Consider the following 14,824-nt stretch of genomic DNA (forward strand, 5'->3'; position numbering starts at 1 on the left):
ATTTTTTTATTGAAGTCTAGTCATTTAGAATGTTTTGTCAATTTCCATTGTACAGCATTGTACATTTCAGTCATACATATACATATGTATGTTCATTTTCATATTCTTTTTCATTAGCAGTTACTATAAGATATTGAATATAGTTGCCTGTCAATGCTCACTCTTAATGTATGCAACCTCAGAAGGAAACTGTAATCCAGCCCAGCCAAAAATAGACTCTGTGTTCATATAGCTTAGATTTTCTTAAATCACTCCTCCCTCTCTTGGAAATGTCAGTCATCTCTTCCATTTGTCTACTTCCCACCTGTGAAGCCTGGCATCTTGGGGGAACAGTACTCGCCAAAAACACAAAGAATTCAATACGCAAGAGTGGCTACTCAACTCAGGTTTCCCAGGCCTCGTGTAAAAGGGCATAGTCACACATCACACCCACTAGGATGGCGACTATCAAAAAAAAATAAAAGGAAAGTGACAAGTGTCGGCTAGGATCTGAAGAAATTAGAACCCCATGCACTGTGGGTGGGATCGTAAAATGGTGCGGTTGCCATGGAAAGGAGCATGGCAGTGTTAAGTGGACTGAACTGCATCCCCCCAAGATCCATAGGTTGCAGCCCTAACCCCCAAAGTCACTGCTGGAGATTGGGCCTTTCAGGAAGTCATTAATGCTAAATGAGGTCATTAAGGTAGAGCCCAAATCCAGTAGGACTGGTGTCATTATAAGAAAAAGAAGAGACACCATGAGTGCGCACGCAGACGAAAGGCTGCGTGAGGACATTTTGAGAAGGCAGCTGTCTGCAAGCCAAAGAGAGAACTCTTACCAGAAACCAGTGCCTGCACCTCGATCTTGGACTTCCAGCCTCCAGGACTGTGAGAAAATAAACTTCTGTTTTTCAAGCAACCCAGTCTGTGATATTTTGTTATGGCAGTCCTAGCTGACTCAGAGAGGTTGTTCCTCAGAAATTAAAACTAGAACTACCTTAAGATCTAACAATCCCACTTCTGGGACTGCGTTCCAAAGAACTGGAAACAGGCTCTTGAAAAGATATTTGCACCCCTGTGTTCATAGCAGCACTACTCACAATAATTAAAAGGTAGGAACAATTCAAATACCCATCAGTAGATGAATGGATAAACAAGATACAGTGTGTCCATACATTGGAATACTATTCAGCCCTAAAAAGGAAGGGAACTCTGGCATAGGCTACAACATGGATGAATCTTGAAGACATCAGGCTAAGTGAAACAAGCCAGTCACAGAAGGACAAATCCTGTGTGAGTCCATGTATATGAGGTACTTAGGTTGTCAGATTCATAGAGACAGATAGTAGGATGGTGGTAACTGGGGACAGAGGGAGGGGAAATGGAAAGTTGTTGTTTAAAGGGTGTGGAGTTTCAGTTTTGGAAGATAAAATAGTTCTGGAGATCTATTTCATAACATCACAAATAGACTTACCACCACTGAACTGTACACTAAAAAATGGTTAAGATGGTAAATTTAGGATTATTTTTAATAAAAAATTTTTAAATGCAGTAAAAAGAATTTAAAGGGTAGACATGCTTAGAGAAAAGGAAGATGAGTGGAAAACTTTGGAAATGTGGGCCATGATGATTCTTCTGCACCTGAGAGTGTGTTGAATTAGTCATCTGAACAAGAGGTTTTTCAAACACGTCCAACAAGCTTCTTTCATTAGCATCGTAGGCGGCTACTATTGTAACCAATAAGCTGGTGACTCTTTGGTACTCAGTCCAGGAAAAACTGTCACAAGTCAAGACACATGACCCCCTCCCATCCTCTGTGTCCCCACAGGTTGTAAAGTCCTCTTCCCATGATGTATCAGCCTATACCCCCTCCATCTATACTGCACCCCTGTGCACATAATACCCCCTTCACCCACACTGCACTCCCCAAGTAGACCCCCTCCACCCACACTGCACCCCCCAAGTAGACAGACCCCCACCAACACTGCACTCCCATGTAGATAGACCCCCCACCAACACTGCACCTCCATGCAAAGAGACCCCCCTTCACCCACACTGCATCCCCCATGTAGACAGACCCTCCCCATTGACACTGCACCCCGACACTGCCTCCATTTTTTCCCTTTTTCTCTTTGCCTTACTCATAGCTCATTTGCTTCACCAAGCCCTTTAGATTTTTTGATTAACTAACAATTAATTTGGAGATGTTTATGACTTATGCCTTTTTTTTCTCTCAAATAACAATTAAAATACACACAGAAGGTTTTTTGAAAATGTCTTCCGAAAGGAGTAAAACTGCTGTATGTCCTTTCCTAAAGCATGCACTGGAAGGAGTCGTCCTGTCTTCCCTGCTGAAATCGTGTTGTTAGTAAATGTTTATCTTGTCCCCTAAACCTAGAGGCTTTTGCTTTGATTTCTGATTTCATGACTTTTCCTAAAGAAAACTTGACAATCCATTTTGTAAGGCTCTACTGTAAATATGTCATTGTGAAAACCTTTGCTGTGAACATATATTATAATTTAGATTTCTCATGATTTTAGATTTTATGTTCATAACTGACTCCTAAAGCCTGATTACCTAAAAATCACTAACTTAGTGAATGTGTACTGGGAGGGAAGGGTGGAAGACATAATTTGGATACTTTTTTTTCCCTAAATAGTATCAACTCAACTAACAAATACAGTGCTTAATTGAATAAAAGCCACAAAGTCCGGGTTTTTATTGATGGGTGCCATTTGGATAAAAACCATGAAGCATGTGTTCGTTTATATTGTTGCTTCTCTCTGAAATTCAGTATGTACTAATAGACTTTCCCCAAAGGAGTGGCTCTGTTAGGTTTTTATATATAAGTGGTAATCAATGCAAAAGTCATTGAACTTGGCCCTCACTGCCCGTTAAAGAAAACAAACATTTAGTATTTTGAAAAGACACCCTGGCAGCATCTAAATATGTAAAGTGGACGAATTTGCGAACCTTGGGGATTGTAAACACGTGAGGAACTTCACGTCTTATAATTGAATTGTCATCCTTTATTTGAAATTCCCAGTTCTTTTCCTGTCATCCTCTGTTGGTCAGAATCTGTGGGTTTCTGACCCCTACAAAGTCAGAGCTAGTGAAACTCTTTAGTTTGACCCCTTTCTAATCTAAAAGGAAGTCAGGTGCCATCATCATCACTTTGTAGGAGTGTTAGAATTAATTACAATAGTTTTTCTGTTTGTTTTGTGCCTGTGTGGGATAGATCCTGAGTAACAGAACACCTGGACCAAAGGGTACTTACATACTTAGTTTCGGTGTGTGTGCCAAAATTGTGATGCAGAAGGCTCATATCAATTTACACTCTCACCAGCTTCGGGCTGTAATCAATATTTTAATTTTTGCTAGTGTAGTTAAAAAAAAAAGTGTATCATTTGTTTCTAACTTGTGGTTTTCTGAGCGCCATTGAAATTAACATTTGTGGTATATTTAGCATCTCTGTATCCTTTTGACTATGTCCTGTGGGTTGTTTTCTTTTTCCGATTAATTTATAACATCTCTTTATAAATATATATGTGTTTATGTGTACATATGCGTGTGTATATTTATATATGCATATATACATCTATGTGTATGTTGTATTTGTAATATTTCCTGTTTGGGATCCTGTTTAACTTTCTTTATAGTAAACGTCCATGGGCAGCTGTTCTTAATTAAAATACGGTCACATTTATCATTCTTTATGTTTTCATTAGTGATTTCTGTGTCTTGTACAGTAAATCCACTCTGAGGTCATAGATATTTCACCCTAAATTTTCTTTAAAAATGTTTTATTTTGCTTTTTACACGTGATTGTACCTAGAAGTGATTTTTGTGTTTAGTGGGGATCAGATTTTATTGCCTTATAATCAGTTGTTCCAGTCCTGTTTATTTAAAAGTCCATCCTTTCCCCCAATAACTTTAATGTCATCCGTCATTTTGTTGCACACACAGTTCTATTTCTTAATTTTCTACCCCGTTTCATAATTTATTTTTGTCTGTCCTTATGTCAGTACCAATACCAACTTAATTACTGTATCTTCCTAAAAAAATCTTGCTAGTAAGTAGGAAAAATCCTATTTTAGTTTTCTTGTTATTAATGCCTGCTTTCCTCTTGGGCTTTTCTGTTGGATGCAAATTTCAGAGTTGGTTTGCGTTCTTAGAGAAGCACTATTGAGATTTTTACTGAAGCGTCTTCATCAGTTTGGGAAGAAGTCATGACATCTCAACAGTGTTGAATCTTTCTGTGTAATAATGTGAGATCTCTCTCCACGTACGTGGTCTTTCTTTCATTTCTCAAGGATTCTCCATAAATGTCTTGCACAGCTTTTCTCCGATTTATTTCTAGGCCCCTTATCTATTTGTCTCTATTATAAATGCTTTCTTTTAATGTTACCTTTTTAGCTACTGCTGATGTGTAGAAATAACAACTGTTTTTTGAATATTGATTTTATATCCAGCCAACTTGCTAAACTCTTATTAATTCTAGTCATTTATTTTTGTCGTGTATAAAATGATATCATCTAGGAAAGTAAACATTTTGGTTCTTCCTTTCCAAGCCTTATACTTTCAATTTTTTCTTATCTTATTGGACTTGTTAGGACCTCCCATGGAATGTGGAATAAATGGATAATTGTAGGTATGTAACAGCAGTTCTTAAGAGATCATTGTTTTTTCAAAAAGGCAAATATACTCCATACAGTTTCTCCACACGCTAAGTAAAAGGAATAATAATATTACAATCCCACGAATTTATGAGACCTCCCCCCCTTGTTTTCACTTCCACACAGTTCTCTTAACCTGGAATATTATTTCCCAAAGGCTATAAATAACCAAATTCTTTAGAGGCAAAGCAGAGATTCCCCCCCTGGGGCTTGAGGTCTATGCAACAGAGTTCCTGCCTGAAATCATGGGAGAGCCAAACAGATATTAATTTTTTTAACTACCCTAGAGAAATTGTTTCTTTTTTTAAAAGAAAGTAAAATTAGAGGTAAGTATTTTACCATAGGAACCTAGGATAGCTAATTCTCCTGAGATAGAAAGTTGTTGGGCAGAGTAAGAGTCCAGGATTGCAAGTTCAACTTGTGGGTCCAACTCGGGTTTGCCTGGAGGCAGTCCTGACTCTGGGGTCCTCAGCTTTCTGAAGTACACACCAGATATAATAGCACACAAGATCATCTTACTTCACAAAGATGATGTGAAGACCAATAACCTAAAGTTTGGAAAGAATTTAAACTCCCTGAGGAAGTGAGTACGATTAAAAAAAAATCAGTGGTTATTGTTACAACAGTTATAATGATACATAATCCTGCAAATGCAATGCCATAGATCTGTGAATGCTTAGTTAATATGAACTGAAGGAATTAATGAACAAATAAAAGATTCAGAGTTTAAAAATGATCGAACAAATCACCTTATTGTTTTCAAGATTCAGAAGCATCACATTTTTATTGTTTCTAACATACACGTGCTTTCACACAACCTGCTTAGGAAAATTTCTAAAATACGACATTTGAGATTATACTGTGAATTTGGGGGCCTTATCATTGGCTGAGTGGAGGCGGGGTCCAGCTCAGTGGTAGAGCATATGCTTAGCATGCATGAGGTCCTGGGTTCAATCTGCAGTACCTCCATTAAAAAAATGTTTTTAAAAAATCAAGTGAAGAAAACAAAATAATCAAAAAGCCATTGGCTGAGCTAATAATAGCCCATTCTCCCTTTTAAAAAAGTCTAATGTGTGCATTTCAGGAGTATCAGCCTTTATCTATCAATTCTAGGTTCTTGTTAACATCCAGGGAAAGCAACACTGGGTTTTGTAATCAGGATGCTGTTGCCGTCTGTATTCGGCCACACAAGAGCGACAGAGCAAAGCCTAGATGAGAAATGCATGATATTGGAGAAGCCGCAGCAAGGTCGTCTGACGCATGTTCCCCAAACTTACTGCACTTGGACAGTCTTATTTATCACGTGGAGAAATGTAACTCGTCCCCACGTGACAGCGATTGTTACTTTGCTTGAGAGGCCGTGTGTGGAGCACGGTGGTTGCCAAGGCGTGGTCCTCGACCAGCATCCGACACAGCATCACCTGGAAACTTGTCGGAAATGCAGGTTTTGATTCCCACCTGAGAGCTTCTGCGTCAGGAGTCCTGAGAGTGGGGACCACCACCTGCCTTAACAAGTCCTCCAGGTGATGCCGGCGCACGCCAAAGTTTGAGAACCACTGGCGTGGTGATTAGTACTGTGGGCTGTGAAGTGAGACCGCCTGCCTGAAACCCTCCTTCCACCGGCTCGCCGACTGGGCGACTTCCCACCTCTGTTTCCTCGCCCACCAAACTGGAGTAACGGTAGCGTCGGCAATAGGGTTGTGATAAATTAATTCACTTAAGGTGCTTAAAACAGTGCCTGACACCTAATAAGCAGTCACTCCGTAAATGTAGGGTGTTATATGAATTTTTCGGGGTGAAAACAATGCCTGTTAAGTCTACTGATCGGGAAATGCTTTTTGCTCTCTCTGGCTCCCAGGGCTCTGAATTTGGGGGTCCTTGAGCCCCGTATAACAACGAAGTACATCTAACTGGGAAGAAGTGGCAGGACTGTCCGGGTAGTCGGGCAGGATTAGCACACAGTGGGGCAGCCAGAAAAGCACAGTCAGTCTCAGAGCAAAGTCAGTGTCACGGCTGGTTTTCTAGGAGCAGGTGCTGAGGTGGAGTTAGGGGTGCAAGGTGTTTATTTTTTTATTTTTCATGGAGGTACTGGGGGTTGAACCCAGGACCACATGCGGTACTGCTGAGCTATCCCGTGCCCCTCCCTAAGGTGTTTATTAGAGATCAAATGAGTGAGAGGAAGAGGGCATGTCTTAGTCCATCCCAGACCCTGAAACAGAACACTGACTGGGTGCTTATAAATAAAGAACACTTACTTCTTTCAGTTCTGGAGGTGGGAGGTCCGAGATCAAGCTGCTGACAGATGTGATGTCGACTTCCAGGTTCATACATGACCATCTTCTCCCTGAGTCCTCACCCAGTGGAAGAGGTGAGGAATCTCCCTGGGGTCTTTTTTTTGTTTTTTTAATTTTTTTTTATTGAAATGTAGTTGATTTACAAAGTGAGTTTCAGTGTATAGCAAAGTGATTCAGTTATACATATGCATATATATTTTTTCTTTTCAGATTCTTTTCTGTTATATGTTACTATAAGAAATTGATTATAGTTCCCTGTCTGGGGTCTTTTTTATAAGAGCACTAAGCCCTTCCATGAGGGCTTCACCCTCTTGACCTGATCACCTTCCAAAGTTCCACCTCCAAATACTGCCACACTGAGGACTGGGTTTCAATATATGAATTTGGGAGGGGTAGTGGGGAGATACAAACAGTCCATAACAAGGAAGAAGCAAGAGTGGGCAGAAAAACACAGAGAACTGTGACGCAGACCTGGGTCCAATATGTCAGGGAGCTCTAAATCACGGATTGCCCATTAGAGTGTCCCTGGCTGGCCACAATGGTCACTAGGTGCAGGATATTCCAGGAAAGCCATGGCTCTCAGGCCAGACAGGCTCTGTGACAGAGGTTGACCCGGCTGATGCTGGCAGCTGGGCAGTAAGTCCTTCCTCAGAGGGAGATCCGGGCATCCCGTTCCCTGTCTACCACTGTCAGTATCCAGAGATTCAAAGTGAACAGGACACAAAATTGAGAACCACGTGTGCAATTAATAGGAACATAGATTCAACTGAAGTGCTTCTCTCCGCATCTGAGCAGCTAGACCACACATAGACCACTGTGTTTAGCTCTGGGTGCTGTACTCAGGGGGGTTGGCATTCAGAAGCCGTGATTTACTTCACTCAGTGTAAGTCAGACAGAGAAAGACAAATAGCGTATGATATCACCTATATGTGGAATTTAAAAAAGGACACAAATGAACCTATTTACAGAACAGAAACAGACTCACAGACATAGAAAACAAATTTACAGAGACCAGGGAAGAAAGAGGGTGGGGAAGGATAAATTGATAGTTTGGGATTAGCAGATACTACCATATATAAAATACATAAACAACAAGTCTCTACAGTACAGCACAGGGAACTACATTCAATATCTTGTAATAATCTATAATGAAAAAGAATATGGAAAAGAATATATTTGTATAAATACGACTGAAACACTTTGCTGTACACCAGAAACTAATAGAACATTGTAAATCAACTGTACTTCAATATGTAAAAAAGCCATGATTTTTGCACTATTTTCCACCCTGGTACCCTTTAAAATTTTTTTGTCTTTATTGATTATTTAAATGTTATAGGCTATATTTATTTTTTTGTCTTTATTGATTATTTAAATGTTATAGGCTATATTTTTTTAATGGAGGGACTGGGGATTGAACCCAGGACCTCAGGCATGCTAAGCACGTGCTCTACCCCTGAGCTATCCCCTCCCCCTACCTGGTACTCCTGGGACACATCAGACAGTCCACTGTGAAAGGGGATTGCTATGGCAGTGGTTCTCAACAACTGAGAATGCACCCTTGTAAAGGGCCATTTCAGAGTGCCAGGGGTGCGTGTGGGGCTTGACAGGACCCCTCGGATGATGCTGATGCACTCCCCGCAAAGAACGCCACCCTCCGTTTGGCAATCCCTAGTCCAGAGGAACTCAGACTCTACCACGTGAAACAAGACTGAGGGAAATCCAGTGTTTAGCCTGAAAAAGGAAAGAGAGTGGACCTCGATGAAATGGATACGCTAGCAAAGCTCCTTAGAATTCAGGGATGAAGAATCAAAGAAGAATACTCAAGCCTGGTATTGGCTAAACTTATTTTTACTATCACGTTGGCAAAATACACAAAACAGGAGGAGGTTCAGAGCTCGTGCTTAGCATGCAGGAGGCCCTGGGTTCAATCTCCAGTACCTCCTCTAAAAATAAATCTAATTACCCCTCCCCAAAAATACACAAAACAAAAACCAGGGATGCAATTGTCTAACCAAAACAAAATGAAATATTTGCTGATTAAATACAAAAAGATCCAGTAAAACACACACACACATTAATCTAATACAGTGCTGATAGAGTTTTAGTGATACTAAATCACATTAGCAGTATGAATATGGTACTGATGCTAGAAAGCCATTGTTTTTAAAGTTGGCGTACCTGCGTGTGCCATGAAATCGCTTTGCCACCACTTCTTTCTACTTGAACTACTGTGAAACCTTTCATTATACTGCAATGCTGTCTGGCATTCCTTTAGCTCCAGCGCATCACTTCTAATTGGTCTGCTCTGTTCTGTTCTTCCCCTACGTACAGAGCATCGATGGATTCTTTTCTTCCTAATACCCCTTCTTTTAGATAACTGTCCTCCCCCACCTCCTGTATGATGAGCAGCAAAGCTCAGTAACTCACGTCCAAAGGAGAGCCCATGCAGTCTGGGTTCAGATCATGGTACCCATCTCTCCGTCCATATGGATGTACAAATGACCCAAGCAGCTTCAGTTAGAGCCCTGCCGCGGTATTTTGTGGACAGATACTGGAAAGGATGGGGCTGTTTCTTCTGAGGTTGCTTTGCATGGCTGTGGTACACCTTCTGCCTCTAGGTGGCCATCCCCACCACAACTCACCCTCAATTGCCCCCACCTTTGCTGCAGAAAGTCTGTTCTCAGTGTGGTCCACACACAACAGAATTGAGAGGTAGACAATCTCCGTGACATGGGATTATGTCTTTGAAGTGAGCTCCACCCCTGGCCTTCCACATTAGGGGAGTCAACAAATTGCCTTTTAGCTTATTAAATAGTGAGGACAGACAAATCCAGGTAGCCTTCGAGTTTCATTTCTTACGGCATTTCAGTAGCTTAGCAGAGAGCTGGCTCGCAGGAGTCTAAGTAAGCTTACCAGAAGAGCGGGCTGACATTAGCGCCTGGGATCCAGAAGGTCTCTCTTCCTAACAATGGCAGTTTCTCAAGTAGGAAGCTTCCACTGTTCCATAGACACAAAGATGTGCCCAGCCTCCACCCCTGCAAATACGGCAAGCGTTGTAGGAATGGGGTCCCTCCCTAGCAGGACATCTCATGCTTTGAGAAGTTTAGCACCGCCTGACCAAGGCACGTCTCTTGGTGGGATGAGAGCTCGGGGGATCGTGTGTACTGGGCTACTTCTGACTTCACAGGTTGACCTCATGGACGTGGGACTTGTGGTGTGGGTGGCCCTGATGCCCGGATCTTTTTCACAAGGCAGTTAGGTTGAAATGGGTTTTTATCATGGCCAGTGGAGTCCTGACTAAGTCATCTCACAATAATCAGAGCAGCTCTACATAGCGCTGCTGCAGCCATAAACCTAAGGGCAAATCCAAGCCCTGACATGGCATGGTAGTACTTAAGTGTAAGATGACCATTCAGAGAGTCCAGGGTGTGCACAGCACACAAATATGGCTCAGGTCACCATCCTGTGAAAGCACGTGCACACGCTTGTATAGATGCATACACACACACACAATCTTTAAAGAGAGCCCAGAGCCCTAAGACACCTCTATGCCTGGTTTGAGAAATCCTGAGCTATGTGAGACAGAACACACTCCACCTGGGTTCTAATGAAGACACTGAATCATACTGACCCAGTGTCAAGACAAGAAGTGTCCGTGAACTTCCACCTTGCAGTGTTTCTGTTTTTCTTAGAACATTTGGTTTAGGAGACTTCAGGTTATATCAAGCTAGATAGATTTTAAAAATTCATTTTATGAGATTGTGAAGTTGTTTGCAACTGTGGGGAGATTTGGATTAGGAAAACAGATTTTTTTTTTAAGGACAAGAGGACAAAGTTATGTCCCTAAAGAAATGTCTCTGTGTCATAATTTTAGGATCTTTAAATTTGGTTTGGTTTCTAATGGTGGGGCAGGGAGTACTTTCTAAGAATATACTGCGGGTTTAAGCCAGGGTTGTCCAGGACTGGTGGGAAATTAATAATTTGAAGCTTTCCTTCGGATACAACCTTAAAGTCAATTTTGGGGGGATTCTAAGTTAGCAGAAATGTGCCTCTTAATATTAGCCCGAAATCTAAAGTTCAGCTATTTGTGGAAATAAGATATTTCTAAGTATAGAGTTTACAGGAGTAGAAGCTCAGTCCAGTCGATCCTGACCCAGTTCTGAGTTGAGGGTATATTTGGAGGGAGAAGGTCCATGTAGTAGCAATGAATGCAACTTGGAATGAGAAAACCACCATTATAGTTCTGTTTTCCACACGACTGTGGACAAGTCACTTAGAGTTGTAAGTCGGTTATTTCAAAGTGAAGAGGGGCATATGTCCTTGGGGTGGCCCACGGGGGTGAGGAAGGGCAATTCCAGAATCTCTGGTTACCTTTGTTTTCATCATATAATTTAAAAATGTTAGTATGTATGTTGTGTTTCACAAAGTACATTAAGCTTTAATAAATAGTACATGAATATGATTCAGAAATATGTATAGATACATACCCCTTTTTATTAAGATTGTGAAATAAGGAAATATTTAGAGACTAGAGCCCCAGCCTCAGTTTCTTCCTTTTGTAAATTAAGGGTGTTGCACTGGGGGTCCTTAAAATTCAGAAAAAATATATACACATAAACACTTATATTTGTTATATTTATAAAATACATCTGTATATTCTACTCCTTTAATTAGCAGTAGAACCAGGGGCTCTAAGGTCACAAGAATCATGGTTCACCCCCCCCCACCAAATCTCACCAGTAAAAACTGATTTAGTTTATGATTTTTTAGCTGATAAGAAGAATGATACCATCAACTGAGGACTGGATAAAGAAGTTGTGGTGTATATATGCAATGGACTATTACTCAGCCATAAAAAAGAACAGAATGACATCATTTGCAGCAACATGGATGGACCTAGAGATGATCATGCTAAGTAAAGTAAGTCAGACAGAGAAACACAAATACCATATGGTATCACTTACATGTGGAATCTGAAAAAATGATACAAATATTATTTACAAACAAAAACAGGCTGACAGACATAGAAAACAAACTATGGTTACCAAAGTGAAAAGGGCAGGGAGGGATAAATTAGGGGTTGGGGATTAACAGACACTTACTACTACATGTAAAATAGATAAACAACAAGGACCTACTGTATAGCACTGAGAACTATATTCAATTTCTTATAATAACCTATAATAGAAAAGAATGTGAAAAGTAAAAATATATATATGTGTATGTGCATGTCTAACTGAATCACTTTGCTATACACCTGAAACTAACATTGTAAATCAACTTTAATAAACTTTAATTACAAAAAAAATGATAACTTTAGATGAAGCTGTTCATACTGAAATTAGAAAGCAAATGGAACATTATGCTGTTTGACAAGTTGTTTTTTCACTTGAAAGGCTAAAACCCAGGACTTCACATATGCTTTACCTTACCTGGGTTTCAGTATTTTGAGAAAATAGCTCCCAAATGATAAAAATTTTTCCCCTGTGGTTTAGTGAAGCTTGGCCTTAAGGAAATATATTCATCTCTTCTGTGTTTTTGACAAATTCTGGCAGTCGATTGAATTCTTCCTGTGCATATAAAACTCTTAAACTTGAACTGAAAATTCTGATGACCCAGATTTGCATACATACCCCGAGTCACATGGTAAGAGGCCCTTACACCACAGACTACTTAGAGAAATAAAGCTGACTTACACCAAATATCCAATACACTGTAGATAGATTAAAGGTGAAGCCATAATAGTACTAGTATTTGACTGTGTAAGAATTTTGCAGCTGTTTAAAAAAAAATGTTCTGACAAGTCCAAAGGGAAAATGGGCAAAATACAAAACAAACAATTCCTCAAAGAAGCAGTAACAAGCAATATTTTATGAAATATGAAAATATTTAATCTCACTAGTAATCAAAGAAATAAAAATTAAAACAAGATGCTATATTCGCCTATATAAATGGCCAATTAAAAAAGCTCTAAATTATGCAAAGCTGGTAAAGAAGTGAAAACCATCTCATTGACCTCAGGCAAAAGGGTCTTTGCTACATTTTTTTTAATATATATTTTTATTGAATTGCTACAGTTAATATCCCCTAGTGAAAACTTAGAAATACCTATCAAAATTGGTATTCATGTAACTTTGATTCAGTGATCTTATCTCTAAAATTTCATCTTAAGCAGAACACCGTAAATGCACATGAAAAAAATGTATCTATAAATTGGTTCATGGCAATATTTCAAATAAAATTGGCTACCAGTGTTTACCAGGTGCCAAGTGTTATGCTAAAGCTTTTATGTATCTATCATCTCATTTCAAACTTGTAAAAACCTCAAGAGGCACTCTGCGTAATTTCCATTTAACAGGAGAACACTTAGTTTTCGAGGCTAATTTGTTAGAGCCAAGCAGTAAGTATGTAAATCCAAGCCATGAATCTCCGGAGCCTGATGTAGCAACGAACCAACCAACTAACAAAAAGAGGGCCTTTGTGAAGGGAATTACGGCTGGGTGGGTTGTGGGTGTATCTATTTAACTAGCAGGAAGGGAAGGACAGCTCGTCTTCTGCGTGTGAGGTGAGAGTTGCCCACTGGTACTGCTGAGAACTTAGATTCTTGTGGGCACACTCAGCGAGGGAGACCGTTCTGATTACAGGGAGAACAGCCGTCCCTGCCACTCACTGTGGAGCAAACACACGCTGTCGGCAAACATGGGGGGCAGCAGAAAGGCTCATTAGCGACAGAAGAAACACAAATCCAAACTTACAAGAGATCACACTTTTCATGCATCTAATAAGCAAAATTCTTTAACGTAATGATGCTGTATGTTGATGAAGGTGAGATATGACACTCTAATAATTGCCTGGGGGTGGGGAATGTGCAGACTTCCTTGAAAGCAATTTAGCAATGTACCCAAGATTCTTCAAATATTCATACCTTGAACAGGCAAAAATATCCCTATCAGTGGATGATACAAAGAATTCAAAACTAGAACCAACAAAAACAGATTCACAGACATAGAAAACAAACTTATGGTTAGCGGGGGGGTGGGGTGGGGGGTAGAGAAAGGGGTGGGAAAGGATAAATTGGGCGTTCGAGATTTGCAGATACTAACTACTACATATAAAATAATAAACAACAAGTTTATACTATATAGCACAGGGAATTATGTTCAATTTCTTACAGTAACCTATAATGAAAAAGAATATGAAAATGAATATATGTATGTATATGCATGACTGGGACATTGTGCTGTGCACCAGAAATTGACACATTGTAACTGACTATACTTCAATTAAAAAAAAGTTCCTGCATTGTAAAATGACTATAACTCAATAAAATAATGTTAAAAAAAGTTCATGGAAACCATAAATAAATAAATAAATAAATAAATAAATAAATAAATAAATAAATAAATAAATAATAAAGGTGAATTTTTGTCGTTGTTAAGAACTTAATACACTAGTGCATCCTCTTTTCTCATTTAACAAATACTTATTGAGCATTGAGTATCTTCCAGGCCCAGTTCCAGATAGTGAGGACATGATGGTCAATAAAACAAACCCAAACTCCAGCTGGCGTGGGGTTGAGAGTCAGCGGTGTGCGTGCGTGCAAACAGTTGTGCCCTGAACACAGCAGGGATGCGGACTGATTGGACCATGAACTCTACAGACAAGGGCAGAAGGCAGCTTGCCCGGTTCCTCCCTCCAGGCTGCCGAGGGAGCAGTTCACAGCAGGGAAACGGACAAAATGGGAGCAGCGAGAAGCAAGGAGAGGATGCGCACTGAGTGTGGGGTCAGGACTGTGGGTGCAGGAAGAGACAGTTCCCGGTGCGCGGGAGCCAGCCCCGGGTGCACTAGCTTCCTGGAGGAGGTTTTGGGGC

This window comes from Vicugna pacos, chromosome 11 (assembly GCF_048564905.1).
Source record: "Vicugna pacos chromosome 11, VicPac4, whole genome shotgun sequence".
Classification (NCBI taxonomy): domain Eukaryota; kingdom Metazoa; phylum Chordata; class Mammalia; order Artiodactyla; family Camelidae; genus Vicugna; species Vicugna pacos.